The sequence below is a fragment of the Mobula birostris genome, chromosome 30, assembly GCF_030028105.1.
Source record: "Mobula birostris isolate sMobBir1 chromosome 30, sMobBir1.hap1, whole genome shotgun sequence".
In the NCBI taxonomy this organism is placed as follows: Eukaryota; Metazoa; Chordata; class Chondrichthyes; order Myliobatiformes; family Myliobatidae; genus Mobula; species Mobula birostris.
In genome coordinates, this window is record NC_092399.1 from 25543675 (window position 1) to 25559792 (window position 16118).

A 16118-nucleotide genomic window follows, 5' to 3' on the forward strand; every position below is an offset into this window, starting at 1 on the left:
TATTAGTCAATGAGAGATGTGCTCTCCTTTTCAACTGCCTTCACCTCTCACCTTCCAGCTTGTTCTCCTTCCTCTCCCCCACCTTCTTATTCTGGCTTCTTCCCCCTTTATTTCCAGTTCTGATGAAGAGTCTCAGCCCAAAATATCAAAACTGTTTATTAATTTCCGTAGATGCTGCCTGAACTGCTGAGTTCCTCTGGCGTTTTGTATGTGTTACTCTGGTCATTGATAAGTTATACACAATGGAGTTCTTCAGTACATTACTTCAAATGTATTGCTTTTTGTGATATAATTAATGATTTGAACCAAAATGAAAGGTTTGTAATACAGTTCAAAGTGCATTTATTATCAAAGTATGTATACATTATACAACCTTAATATTTATCTCCTTATAGACAGCCACAAAATAAGGAAATCGAAAAGAACCCATTAAAAAAGACTGCCAAGCTCCAATGTGCAGAGAAACAAAAAACAAATCATGCAAACAATAAAAGCAAGCAAATAACTTTCAGAACTGTAGCCTGCGGAAGTCCACAGACATGAAGCCACAGCCTCAGCTCAGCGCCGAGCCGAGTAAACGTCGTGGAGCAGCGAGTTGAACCGGCCCTTCCATCGCCTCCAACCTCGACACCCTGACTTTTTCTAACTGGGTCCAGCTCTTAAATCATCATACAAACATTAGGTTCTGTCACTTCGATACGCTCTGGGGTCTAGACCTTGCTGCCTTGATTCGAGCTGCACCGAACCTTTTTAAATCGGCCCAGCACTTAAATCGTGATCCAAACATTGGGTTAATAAAGATGTTTTGTGACAGTAACAAAATTAGTAAGGTAAGTTAATAATGGTGTAAACTGTCATTAAGGAATAGATCAATTCAGGTAAACAAATAGAATTTGGTTCAGAAAAAAACCGGCGAGGCAACACACTTAGATCCCCTCCAGTTCGCCTACCAGCCCCGACTAGCAGTTGAGGATGCCATCGTCTACCTGCTGAACCGTGTCTATGCCCACCTGGACAAGCCAACAAGCACTGTGAGTGTCATGTTTTTTGACTTCTCCAGTGCGTTCAATACCATCCACCCAGCTCTGCTGGGGGAGAAGCTGACAGCGATGCAGGTGGATGCTTCCCTGGTATCATGGATTCTTGATTACCTGACTGGCAGACCATAGTACGTGTGCTTGCAACACTGTGTGTCTGACAGAGTGATCAGCAGCACTGGGGCTCCACAGAGGACTGTCTTGTCTCCCTTTCTCTTCACCATTTACACCTCGGACTTCAACTACTGCACAGAATCTTGTCATCTTCAGAAGTTTTCTGATGACTCTGCCATAGTTGGATGCATCAGCAAGGGAGATGATGCTGAGTACAGGGCTACGGTAGGAAATTTTGTCACAGAGTGTGAGCAGAATTATCTGCAGCTTAATGTGAAAAAGACTAAGGAGCTGGTTTTCGACCTGAGGAGAGCTAAGGTACCGGTGACCCCTGTTTCCATCCAGGGGGTCAGTGTGGACATGATGGAGGATTGCAAATACCTGGGGATACGAATTGACAATAAACTGGACTGGTCAAAGAACACTGAGGCTGTCTACAAGAAGGGTCAGAGTCGTCTCTATTTCCTGAGGAGACTGAGGTCCTTTAACATCTTCCGGATGATGCTGAGGATGTTCTACGAGTCTGTGGTGGCCAGTGCTATCATGTTTGCTGTTGTGTGCTGGAGCAGCAGGCTGAGGGTAGCAGACACCAACAGAATCAACAAACTCATTCATAAGGCCAGTGATGTTGTGGGTATGGAACTGGACTCTCTCACGGTGATGTCTGAAAAGAGGATGCTGTCTAAGTTGCATGCCATCTTGGTCAATGTCTCCCATCCACTACATAATGTACTGGGTGGGCACAGGAGTACATTCAGCCAGAGACTCATTCCACCGAGGTACAGCACAGAGCGTCATAGGAAGTCATTCCTGCCTGTGGCCATCAAACTTTACAACTCCTCCCTTGGAGGGTCAGACATCCTGAGCCAATAGGCTGGTCCTGGACTTATTTCATTTCCTGGCATAATTTACATATTACTATTTAACTATTTATGGTTCTATTACTATTTATTATTTATGGTGCAACTGTAACGAAAACCAATTTCCCCTGGGATCAATAAAGTATGACTATGACTATGACTAAAATGAAAGGAAATGCAAGTTAAACTTGAGGGTATCCAGAGATGTAAAGCATCAGAGAGATCTTGAAGTGTATCTGGGACAGAGGGACAGATAGTTTTCTTTATTGGTCAAGGCACAGAATGTAGGAATTAGCTGTCAAGCTAGAATTGTATGAAATACTAGTTTGGAATCACTCAGAGTGTTGTGCATTGTTCACAAAATTATGAGATGCCTAGAAAGAGTATAACTCGAGAAAGAGGCTGAGAAAATAATTTTTAATACCAAATATGTGCTAAAGTTATTTTTTTCAAGGAGAGGATGAGCCATTCAAAAGATGTGCAAATGAGCAAGTGAAGGATAGTTACAGGATAAGAGCTGGGAACTGGGATCGAAATAGTTCCATTTTAGTTTGTCATGGACAGAATGGACTGAACGGCTGTCCCTCCAACTCACCCTTTCTCTGGTTCCATTCCCACTTCTAATCCAGTTCTTTGATTGGGATGATCATGTGCCCAGAACCAAGCTTAATTTTGGCCACTACCTGCTTCTACTCTTATCCCAAATGTTCAATATTATCTTGCTGTGATCAATAGTGCCTTTCATGCCAACGTCTCAGATAAATGCCTAGCTGGGCAAATCTCTTAAGATCTTTCATTGCCATGTTTGTCATAAAGGAGGCATTGGGAGCAGACCCAAATGCAAGACACAGACACTGAAGTACTAGGAACCGGACTTGACTAGAGAGCGGGGACAAGAACACAGACTTGGGCTAGGACATTGGCTAGGCAAGCAGGACCAGGACAAGGAACTAGGAACAAGGAGCCTGGGCTTGGTCTCCGAGCCAGAGACTGGACAAGGACCTAGAATCTGGGTCTTGACTCAGGCTCGGACTCCAGAACTAGGCGATGACATGACATGGTCGTGGGAGACAGGACTAGGTGAGGCTACAGGACAGGAAGAGAGAACTTCAGTAGAGGACGAGTGGGCACATAGACAGGACGAGAGAACACCAGTACAGGATGAGTGGGCACATAGACAGGATGAGAAAACACCAGTACAGGACGAGGGGGCACATAGACAGGATGAGAACATGAAGCCTTGACTTGGTACTCAGGAATAACCCAGCCTTGGACTTGGGATGACAGCAACCACAGAACCTTGGACTCGAGACGACAGGAACGCAGAACACAGGACCTTAGTCTTGGGGAGGACAGGAACACAGATCCTTGGTCCAGAGCACGGGAACATGGAGCCTTGGTCTACAGAGACAGGAACACAGGGACATGGAACACAGAGCTGGGACCCCTCCTTGGGAACAGGATTTAGGGCTGGGACTCATACCATAGAACCATAGAATCATAGAAGCTACAACACAGAAATAGGCCCTTTGGCCCTTCTTGGCTGTGCCGAACCATTTTCTGCCTAGTCCCACTGACCTGCACATGGACCATATCCCTCCATACACCTCCCATCCATGTATCGTCCAATTTATTCTTAAATGTTAAAAAAGAACCCGCATTTACCACCTCGTCTGGCAGCTCATTCCATACTCCCACCACTCTCTGTGTGAAGAAGCCCCACCTAATGTTCCCTTCAAGCTTTTCCCCCCTCACCCTTAACCCATGTCCTCTGGTTTTTTTTCTCCCCTTTTCTCCTCAGTGGAAAAAGCCTGCTTGCATTCATTCTATCTATACCCATCATAATTTTATATACCTCTATCAAATCTCCCCTCATTCTTCTACGCTCCAGGGAATAAAGTCCTAACCTATTCAACCTTTCTCTGTAACTGAGTTTCGCAAGTCCCGGCAACATCCTTGTAAACCTTCTCTGCACTCCTTCAACCTTATTTATATCCTTCCTGTAATTTGGTGACCAAAACTGAACACAATACTCGAGATTCGGCCTCACCAATGCCTTATACAACCTCATCATAACATTCCAGCTCTTATACTCAATACTTCGATTAATAAAGGCCAATGTACCAAAAGCTCTCTTTACGACCCTATCTACCTGTGACGACACTTTTAGGGAACTTTGTATCTGTATTCCCAGATCCCTCTGTTCCACTGCACTCCTCAGTGCCTTACCATTAACCCTGTATGTTCTACGTTGGTTTGTCCTTCATTGGAACACAGAGCCAGGATCCCTCCTTGGGAACAGGACTTGGGGTCAGGGCTCTACACAGAACACGACGAGATGGTTCCCAACACTAGGTGGCGGCAAACAGCCAGACCTACCTAGTGAAAGCGTGGACACAGAGACAGTTCCAACTCAATGATAGACAGTTCCTTATCTTGACACAGCAAGGCTCAAGTCTCGCTCTGGTAGTTGTACTTGACAAGGTTGCAGGGCAAGGCTCCCAAAGGGAAGGGAACAGTCCAGCCTCAGGGTAACAGCAAAGATGGCCTGGCTTACCCAAAGGAGGCAAGGACAGGAAGGGACATATCCAACCGCAGGGTAACAGCAAAGACAGCCTGACTTACCCAACAGGGGCGAGGACAGGATATTGACGAGACAAAACCAGCAACCACACTCGAACCCAGCTCCAAGATGAGCATCAGGTGCCTATGATTAAGCACAACTGAAACAAAGGAAAGCCAGACGACCCAGAGTCTGAAGTCCATGGACCGGACCGTGAACCGGAAACAATGTTTTAACATTTTCAGATGGAGGATGAAAAATTTGATTAAGAATAGGCTCTCCAGTTAAAGGTTATTGATGTAAAACATAAATTCTTTTTCTTTCTCTACAGGTGCCTTTTGACTTGCTGAAGGGTTCCAGTATTTTTTATTTTTATTTGAGGTTAATAAAGTACATTGAAAGTGAGATCAATACATTTCTGGACACTGAGGGAATCAGGAGTTATAAAAGTAGGGAAGAAAAGTGAAATTGAGATAGAGGATTAGCTGTAGTCCTTTAAGATGCAGAACAGACTCCAGGAGTTGTTTGGTCATTTCCTGCTACCAGTTCCTATTGTCTTATTATCCTGAGACATGGCAGGGTTTCAGTGTGGTCAGTCAGATTAAGTAATATTGTTCTTTTCTCTCAAAATAGCAGATGCAACATGATTGACTGATACTTAAAGTTATGTTTTAGCCTTGGGAAGGAAGTATGTCTGCAAGTTACTGAACACTGGGCCAGCGATTCCAATGGAAACACCAGAATTCAGCCAGTCGCAGTTAAGCTTATCACAGATTTATGGAAGCCCATTGTAATTCTGGGACGTGCTGAGTAGCAGATGGTGTGAAAACTCCAAATCAAAACACAGTTTAATTTCCCCATCCTTGCCCATATACTCTACATCTTGAAGATTGTTTCATTTGTTACTGCTTCCAGTTCTAAAGAAAACACAGTAAATAGTAAACCTGTGTCCCCTCTACTGCTGCTGCCTGACCTGCTGAGCACTTCCAGATTTTCAGTTTTAATTACGCTGGGAGATTCCTCCCCACCCCAGTCTTATCTTGTATAACTCAACCCCAGGAAAGAACTGGGACCCAGTAATTAAAATGAAATTTTTAGATTTTTTTTTAGATTATGAGAACACTCAGTCCTCTTTTATTGTCATTTCTTAATGCATTAAGAAATGATAAAATCTTTCTCTGGAGTGATCACAGAAAACAGGACAAACCAAAGACTAACACTGACAGAACCACATAACTATAACATATAGTTACAGCAGTGCAAAGCAATACAATAATTTGATGAAGACCAGACCATGGGCACAGTAAAGAGTCTCAAAGTCCCCAAGTCGATCGACTCCTGAGTCCCCGATAGCAGGCGGCAAAAGGGAGAAACTCCCTGCCATAAATCTCCAGGCACCGTTAACTTGCCGATACCTTGGAAGCAACCGACCACAACCGACACTGAGTCCGTCCGTCCAAAACCTCCGAGCTTCTGACCAGCCTCTTCAATACAGCCTCCCGAGCGCCATCCTCTGCCGAGCGCCTTCGACCTCTCCCCGGCCGCTGAAACACGCAAAGCCGAGGATTTCGGGGCCTTCAGCTCCGGAGATTCTGGATCACACAGTAGCAGCAGCAGCGAAACAGGCATTTCAGAAGTTTCTCCAGATGTTCCGCCGTGCTCTCACGTCTGTCTCCATCAAATCAGAATTGTGCACGGTCCCCTACTTGACAGGTAACAGTTATCATCACCGAAGTGGCCGCACGCACTGCCGTCGTGCCGCCATCTTCTCCCCCCTCCCGGCTAAAATTCCCCACCTAAATTTTATGACAACGTTTGCGAGAGAGACATGAAGTCACTGAAAATGAATGTCGAGAGGTGGGAGGACATTGCAAGCGATCGCTCTCACTGGAGGCTGGAACTACGCAGAGGTCTAAAAAGAGGAGAAGAGAAGCTGAGGCTTGCTGCTGAAGAAAAGCACACTCCTCGGAAAAACAGCACCAAGACAACACTGGAGGACAGCGCCTTCAAGTGCAGTCGCTGCAGCCGAGACTGTCACTCCCGTGTGGGCCTCTACAGCCACAACAGACACTGCTGTAACACAGACTGAAGCAAGACCTTCCAGGCGCAGATCCATGGTCTCGCAAGACTAACGGGTGCCACCACCATTATAGTAACACACACAAAATGCTGGAGGAACTCAGCAGGCCAGGCAGCATCTATGGAGAAGAGTAGGCAGTCGATTTTTCGGGCCTAGGTCCTTTATCGCTCCTGAGTTCCTCCAGCATTCTGTGCGCGTTGCTTACATTTCCAGCATCTGCAAAATTTCTCTTGTTTGCAAGTTATTTATAACTTTATTTCTTAGTGTCCTAATTAGCTTTTCAATTTCAATTTTTGTAGATTTTAGATGTCTGAGTAACAGAGACGTTTCAAAGCTATTGCTAAAAGTCTCTCAGCTTTGCTGGGAGATAACATTTACCGCTCGCCCTGCTTCTTGTCAAAGGCTGTGAAGGTCCTTGGGGACAAAGCTGAGGCTCACTCACTGCTAAGGCCTCGTTAAAGCTCACTGGTCATCTCCTGGATACAGTGCGTCAGCTTACTTGGTAGTCCCTGTCTGGCTCAGACAGGTGCTGGCCAAAAGCAAAACCCAGATCAATCCAGGCCATGGTGTATCACCAGCACATTAAGAACATAATTGTCTTATTCCACTTGCACTGTCTGACCTTTGTTAAGGTACTGCCAATTATCAGTTGTAAGACTACATTTAATGGTTGCTTCGGACTTAATGCAGAACAATTACCCATTATATGCCAGAGTTTGGGACGTAGTTCAGTGACCTACCGAATGTGATTAGACATAACAAGGTGTCGGTGCAGGAGCAAGGAGTGCTAGTGTCGGTGTGGGAGCAAGAAGTGCTCGAGGCCGACGGACAACTGGAGATCGGAGGATCCGAGGATCAGCCGTTGTAGGTAGGCCGAGGAAGATCGGGACTACCTAGGCATTACCTGAGGAGGAAGGTAAAACTGCGCAGGCGCGGGTGACGTCAGCGGCAAGCGCGGAGTTTAAAAAGAGGCCCACTTTCAGGTGCGGGCAGCGGAGTGCGTGGGAGCAGAGTGCTGGGCTTTGGCTCAGTGGGCTTCGGCGTAAGGGGGTCTTTGGTGAGAGGTAATCAGTGAGCCTGAGTATGTGCTTGCTGAGGAAAAAAGGTAAGGTCGGTAGGTACTTTTTCATTTATGCTGATTAATCTGGGATCAGGTAATGGGGGAGATAATTAGAGCAGTGGTGTGCTCTGTATGCAGTATGTGGGAGGTCAGGGTCAACGCAGTTGTCCCTGATGACCACACCTGCAGAAGGTGCATCCAGCTGCAGCTCCTATCAGAGCGAGTTAGGGAATTGGAGCTGGATGAACTACGGATCATTCAGGAGGAAGAGACAGAGATAGATAAGAGTTATCGGGAGGTAGTCACACCGAAAAGATGGGAGGTAGGCAACTGGGTGATTGTCAGGAGATGGAGGGGGAGCAGGCAGAGAGAGCAGAGCACCCTGTGGCCATTCCCATCAACAATAAGTATACCGTTTTGGATACTGTTGGTGGGGATGACCTACCAGGAACAAGTTGCAGTGGTCCTGTCTCTGGCACTGAAGTTGGACCCTCGACTCAGAAGGGGAGGAGGGAAGAGAGGACAGCGGTAGTGATAGGGGATTCTATAGTCAGAGGGGCAGATAGGAGATTTTGTGGGGGAGATCGGGAGTCTCGGATGGTATGTTACCTCCCTGGTGCCGGGGTGTGGGACATCTCAGATCGGGTGCAGGTTATTCTCAAGAGGGAGGGCAAGAATCCAGATGTTGTGGTCCATGTAGGGACCAACGACGTGGGTAGGAAGAGTGAGGGGGTCCTGTGTAGTGAGTTCAGGGAGTTAGGTGCGAAACTGAAGGGCTGGACCTCCAGAGTAACAATCTTAGGATTGCTGCCTGTGCCACGTGCGAGTGAGGAGAGGAACAGAAGGACTATACAGATCAATACATGGCTGAAAGGATGGTGCAGGAGGGAGGGCTTCAGGTTTTTAGATAATTGGGCTTTGTTCCAGGGAAGGTGGGATCTGTTCCGACGGGACAGTTTACACCTGAACTGGAGGGGTACTAACATTCTTGCAGGAAAGGTTGCTAGTACTGCTTGGGGGGGGTTTAAACTAAATTTGCAGGGGGCGGGGATCCAGAATGTGAGAGAGGATAGCGAGATGAAGTATAAAAGACGGGTGAGGACTACACAGTTCCAGAATATTAAGTGTGAAGTAGAGAAAGGTGAGGCGGAACGAGTGATAAGGAGGATACATGTGCAGAGGGATGGTCTGACGGAGCATGGAGTTAAATGTGCAGAAAGAGTAAGTAAGTTTAAGAAGAACAACAAAATTCAAGGGGCATATAGCCCGATGAGAGTTGGAGGAGCTGGGTTATGCACAATAGGCAGCGATTTAAACAGAGAGAGGAGAAATGGCTTAAAAATTCTATATCTGAATGCACGAAGTGTCAGAAATAAGGCGGATGAGCTTGAAGCTCAGGTGTGAATGGGTAACTATGATGTTGTTAGGATAACGGAGACATGGCTGCAGGGGGATCAGACCTGGGAATTGAATGTACAAGGGTATACGTGCTATTGAAGGGACAGAAAGGTGGGCAGAGGGGGTGGGGTGGCCCTGTTGAGTCCCTTGCAAGGGGGGACATAGAATCAGGACAAGTAGAATCAGTGTGGATAGAACTGAGGAATAGTAAGGGCAAAAAGACCCTAATAGGCGTTACCTACAGGCCCCCAAACAGTAGCATGGATATTGGGTGCAAGTTGAATAGGGAGTTAACAATGGCATGTGGCAAAGGAAATGTCGCAGTAGTTATGGGGGATTTCAACATGCAGGTGAACTGGGAAAATCAGGTTAGTACTGGACCCCAGGATACGGAGTTTGTAGAGTGCCTACGGGATGCATTTTTGGAGCAGCTTGTACGAGAGCCAACCAGGGATAAGGCTATTCTGGATTTAGTGTTGTGCAATGAACAGGATTTGATAAGTGATCTTGAAGTAAAGGAGCCATTAGGAGGTAGTGACCATAATATGTTAAGTTTTTATCTGCAAGTTGAGAGGGATAAGGGCAGATCAGAAGTGTCAGTATTGCAGTTGAACAAGAGACTATGGAACCATGAGGGAGGAGCTGGCCAAAGTTGACTGCTCGGATATCCTAGCAGAAAAGACAGTGGAACAGCAATGGCAGGTATTCTTGGGAATAACGCACAAGGTGCAAAATCAGTTCATCCCTCGAAGAAGGAAGGATTCAAAGGGGGGAAAGTGGCCACAATGGTTGACAAAGGAAGTCAGAGATAGCATAGCATTAAGAAAGAAGTATAACAGAGCTAAGGTGAGTGGAAAGACAGATGATTGGGAAATTTTTAAGGAGCAACAGAACTTAACTAAAAAGGCAATACGGGGAGAAAAAATGAGGTATGAACGCAAGCTAGCTAGGAATATAAAGGAAGATAGCAAAAGTTGTTTTTAGGTATGTGAAGAGAAGGAAGATAGTTAAGAACAATGTTGGGCCCTTGAAGAATGAATTAGGAGAAATTATTATGGGAAACAGAGAAATGGCAGACAAATTTAATAAGTACTTTGGATCTGTCTTCACTAGGGAAGATACAAGCAATCTCCCAGATTTTGGATCTCCCCCTCCCCCTCCAACTTTCAAATCCCTTACTCACTCTTCCTTCAGTTAGTCCTGACGAAGGGTCTCGGCCTGAAACGTCGACTGCACCTCTTCCTAGAGATGCTGCCTGGCCTGCTGCGTTCACCAGCAACTTTGATGTGTGTTCCCAGATGTATGGATGGGCCAAGGACATAGGGTAACAGAGGAACTGAAACAGATTGACATGAGGAAGGAAACGGTGATGAGTAGACTGATGGGACTGAAGGCTAACAAATCCCCACGTCCACATGGTCTGCATCCTAAGGTACTAAAGGAGGTGGCTCTGGAAATTGCAGATGCATTGGTGATCATTTTCCAATGTTCCTTAGATTCAGGATCAGTTCCTGAGCATTGGCGAATGGCTAATGTTATCCCACTTTTTAAGAAAGGAGGGAGGGAGAAAACGGAGAACTATCACCCTGTTAGCCTAACATCAGTAGTGGGGAAGATGCTAGAGTCCATTATTAAAGATGAAATAGCGGCATATCTTGATAGCAGTGATAAGATTGGGCCAAGCCAGCATGGATTTACCAAGGGCAAATCATGCTTGACTAATCTATTGGAGTTTTTCGAGGATGTAACCAGAAAGATAGACACGGGAGATCCAGTGGATGTGGTGTACCTTGACTTTCAGATGGCATTTGATAAGGTACCACATAGGAGATTGGTGGGTAAAATCAGAGCTCATGGCATTGGGGGGAGGATATTGACATGGATAGAAAACTGGTTGGCAGATAGAAAGCAAAGGGTAGCAGTGAATGGGTGTTTCTCGGAATGGCAGGTGGTGACTACTGGGGTGCCACAGGGCTCGGTATTGGGACCACAGCTATTTACCATTTACATTGATTTAGAGGAAGGCATTGTGAATAACATCAGCAAGTTTGCTGATGTTACTAAGCTGGGTGGCAGTGTGACATGTGATAATTATGTTAGGAGAATTCAATGTGACTTGGATAGGCTGGGTGAGTGGGCAGAAACTTGGCAGATGGCGTTTAATGTGAATAAGTGTGATGTTATTCACTTTGGGAGCAAGAACAGGAAGGCAGATTATTATCTGAATGGTGTGGAGTTAGGTAAGGGAGAAATACAAAGAGATCTAGGAGTACTTGTTCATCAGTCTCTGAAGGTGAATGAGCAAGTGCAGCAGGCAGTGAGGAAGGCTAATGGAATGTTGGCCTTTATTACAAAGGGAATTGAGTACAAGAGCAAGGAAATCCTTTTGCATTTGTACAGGGCCCTGGTGAGACCACACCTGGAATATTGTGTGCAGTTTTGTTCTCCAGGGTTAAGGAAGAACATCCTGGCTGTGAAGGAGGTGCAGCGTAGGTTCACTAGGTTAATTCCTGGGATGTCCGGACTGTCTTACGCAGAGAGGTTAGAGAGACTGGGCTTGTACACGCTGGAATTAAGGAGATTGAGGGGGGATCTGATTGAGACATATAAGATTATTAAGTGATTGGACAAGATAGAGGCAGGAAATATGTTCCAGATGCTGGGAGAGTCCAGTACCAGAGGGCATGGTTTAAGAATAAGGGATAGGTCATTTAGGACAGAGTTGAGGAGGAACTTCTCCCAGAGAGTTGTGGAGGTGTGGAACGCGCTGCCTCAGAAGGCAGTGGAGGCCAATTCTCCGGATGCTTTCAAGAAGGAGCTAGATAGGTATCTTATGGATAGGGGAATCAAGGGTTATGGGGACAAGGCAGGACTTGGGTATTGATAGTAGATGATCAGCCATGATCTCAGAATGGTGGTGCAGGCTCGAAGGGCCGAATGGTCTACTTCTGCACCTATTGTCTATTGTCTATTGTTTCATCATTGCTGTAATCAGGAAAGCATCGGCTGAATGGATACTGGAAGCATGTCCAAAAGCAACACACAAAAGAAAATTGTACAAGCTCTTGCGAAAGAAAAATAAATGTAGGAATTACGAAAAAAGAGCATTTTCAAGGACTGACACACGCATGATACCTGTGGTGTAAGGCTCTGTGAAAAACCAGGATGCTGCCTGGTTTAGAGGGCATGTGCTATCGTGACAGGTTGGATAAACTTGGGTTCTTTTCTCTGGAGCACCGGAGGCTGAAGGGACATTTGACGGGGGTTTACAACATTCTGAGAAGCATTCACAGAGTGGTCAGAGAGTATCTGTTTCCCAGGGTTGAAAAGTCTAATATCAGAGAAGGTGAGAGGGGGTAGATTCAAGGGGGATGTGAGGGGTAAATCTTTTACTCAGAAAGTCGAGGGTGCCTGGAATGTGCCTCTGGGTCTGGTAGTGGAGGCAAATACATTGGAGCAGAGGTTCCCAACCTTCTACAGGCTACGGTGTCCCTCCATTAACCAAGAGGTCCGTGGACCCAAGGTTAGGAACCCCCTACGTTAGAGGCTTTTAAGAGACATTTGTTTAGGCATATAGATGTAAGAAACATTGAGGGATATGGACGTTGTGTAGGTAGGAGGGATTAGTGTTTGGGTGGTTTTCATTTGCTTTTTAGCTGGTTCCGCAGAACACTAGGAACCCAAAGACCTGTTCCAGTGCTGTACTTTTCCATGTTCTATATAAACAGCTGGATGCCTGCAGGAAGGTATGGCATTAAAATTGTAACTGTGGTTTCTTTCATCTAGGATCAATCAAAGTGAAAAGTCAGAAAGAGATATAGCAAGGAATGAGTGCCTTTGGCCCACTGACTAATTCTATCTTAACTCATTTTACCTTATACTTTATTATCGCCAAACAATTGGTACCAGAACGTACAATCATCACAGCGATATTTGATTCTGCACTTCACACTCCCTGGATTACAAATGTTAAATATTCAAAATAGTTAAAATTAGTAAATATTAAAAACTTAAATTATAAATCATAAATAGAAAATAGAAACATGGAAAGTAAGGTAATGCAAAAAAAAACCGAGAGGCGGGTCCTGATATTTGGAGGGTACGGCCCAGATCCGGGTCAGGATCCGTTCAGCAGTCTTACCACAGTTGGAAAGAAGCTGTTCGCAAATCTGGCCGTACGAGTCTTCAAGCTCCTGAATCTTCTCCCGGAGGGAAGAGGGACGAAAAGTGTGTTGGCTGGGTGGGTCATGTCCTTGATTATCCTGGCAGCACTGCTCCAACAGCATGCGGTGTAAAGTGAGTCCACGGACGGAAGATTGGTTTGTGTGATGTGCTGTGCCGTGTTCACAATCTTCTGCAGCTTCTTTTGGTCTTGGACAGGACAACTTCCATACCACATTGTGATGCACCCTAGAAGAATGCTTTCTACGGTGCATCTATAAAAATTAGTGAGGGTTTTAGAGGACAGGCCAAATTTCTTTAGTTTTCTCTGGTGCTGGTGGGCCTTCTTGGCAGTGAACTCTGCTTGGTTGGAACAAGACAGGTCATTTGTGATATTGACCCTGAGGAACTTAAAACTCCCACCTTCCCCTTGTCTCCAGATTCTACTACCCATCTGGGGGAAATTTACAATGGGCAGTTAACTTAACCTATGCAGTATTGGGATGTGCAGTCTCCTGATCAAAATGGCGCCAGCGTACAACACTCCATCGGTCGCCATCTTCCAGATAGCAAATGAAAGTAGATTTTATACTTCTTTCACATCTGTTTTTCACCTTAAATGTGAGTGTACCAGCGCTTTACTGGCTCTGAGAAGATTCCGGGATGCGAGCACGTACTCAGTCAGCCTCGATACAAGGAAACTTTGAGACAAGGCGCAAGCCGATGTTCGACACCATTTCACCATTTAAAGAGTAGATTAATCACTGATTAAAACGTTGAGGAGGACTGAGACGCCGAGGTAAATGCATTAGGTGAGCGAGAGTTTCGCCGGCGACTGCCTGTCCTTAGATTACTGCTGGAGAAGAAGTCTATGAGCAGCCTGTTGCTGTGTGGCTCACTGTGGCAGGCGTGTAGGCCTCTCTGCCTCACATGGTGTCCCTCTCTTTCCATGTTCTGCTTTTATGGATTGAACTGTTTCCGAGTTGTATATGGATACATACTTTGATAATGAATGAACCTTTGTGTTGGGCACGTGGCCAAGTGGTTAAGGCATTCATCTAGTTACCTCAAGGTCGCTAGTTTGAGCCTCAACTGTGGCAGCGTGTTTGTGCCCTTGAGCAAGGCGCTTATTCTCACATTGCTCTAGTCTGTGCGAGGAGTGGCGCCCCACACAGACTTCCAATCTACGCCTTGTAAGGTACGAAAATGCCCGACGCAGGCCTCTCGTGGTCTGAGTAAACATTCCCTCCCCTTTGAACCTTTGTAGGAGGAAGCTGGAGCACTTGGAGGAAACAAGTGTTCACAGGTGCAAACACCACACAAATTGTTATATGTGGGTTAAGTATTTCTTTCTTCACTTGCAAATCTTTTTGTAAAATATCCATCCTTCCCAGGGAAAAAAATTCCCAGAATTATAAAAAAATAAACTCATGCTTACATCTGATGTCAGGGTAAATCCAAAGAAAAAACTCCGTACAAACCTGTTTGTATTCAACCGGATAAAAGTCGCAATTACTTAAAAATACCCATGAACTAAAATGGGAAAGAAACATTATAATAATGTTTAAGGGTTAAGGCAGAAGCATTTGGTGAGCTAGATTTCACAATGTTTGAGTTTGTAAAGACTAAAATATATTTCAAGTTTTCACTCTTCTTTAAATCAGTTCCTTATTAATCCGCGTTGGTGCTTCAGTTCTCTTTAATTTAGAATAGAGCTAAATAAAAAATGAAAAATTGTTTATAATGCACTGATAGAAATTAGATAGAGATAGGCTTTATGCAGTTAACAGTTGTCATTAATTTTCCAAATTGTACTATCATTTCAACAAATAAATTTCAGATCGTCATTATACGTAGAAACACAGAGAACACGTCAACCAATTGTTCCTATCATTTCATGTATTTGTCTAATTCCTTTTTGAATATTATTTCTGACTCTGTTACCAAGCTGTCTTTCACATACCTTAATTCAGATCTTTGCAAATTGCAGAATAAAGCTAAGTCAACTTACAACTGCTTCATTTACTGTTAGCCCGTTCACAGTTAATTTAAGATGGTGCCCTCTAGTTATGGACCCTTCTGTCAATGCAAACTTTTTGATCTAACCTGCTCTTTCAAACTCCTCAAAACTATAAACTATATTTTCCTTTCAGTTTCAACCAGGCAATTAATAACAGGCCAAAGTTTACATGAAAAAGTTGATTAAGATATCTAGAGAAATAATAGTAACATAAGACATAATTAGTTGGAACTTTGTCTTCCATGAAAGTTGTAGACTAGATTTCAGAAAGTCTACAGCACAACTGAGTTGCAGAATTCACTAACGCTCATGGGCTTTATTAGGTACAGGAGATACCTAATAAACTGGCCACTGTGTGTATATCTGTGGTCTTCTGTTGCTGTAGCTATATACTTCAAGATGCATTCTTCCGCACTCTGCAGCGGTTATTTGAGTTACTGTCACCTTCCTATGAGCTTGAACCTGTCTGGCCATTCTACTCTGACTTCTTTCATTAACAAGGCACTCTTGCACACAGAATTGCCGCTCACTGGATTTCTTTTTTTGTTTTTCACACCATTCTCTATAAAATCTAGAGGCTGCTGTATGTGAAAATCCAAGGAGATCAGCAGTTTGTGTGAAACCCAAACCACCCCATCTGGTGCCAATAATCTTTGCACAGGTCAAAATCACTTAGGTCATATTTTTCCCCATTCTGATATTTGGTCTGAACAATAACTGAACCTCTTGACCATGTCTGCATGCTCTTATGCATTGAGTTGCTGCCACATGATTGGTTGATTAAATATTTGCATTAATGAGCAAGTGTACAGGGGTGCCTAGTAA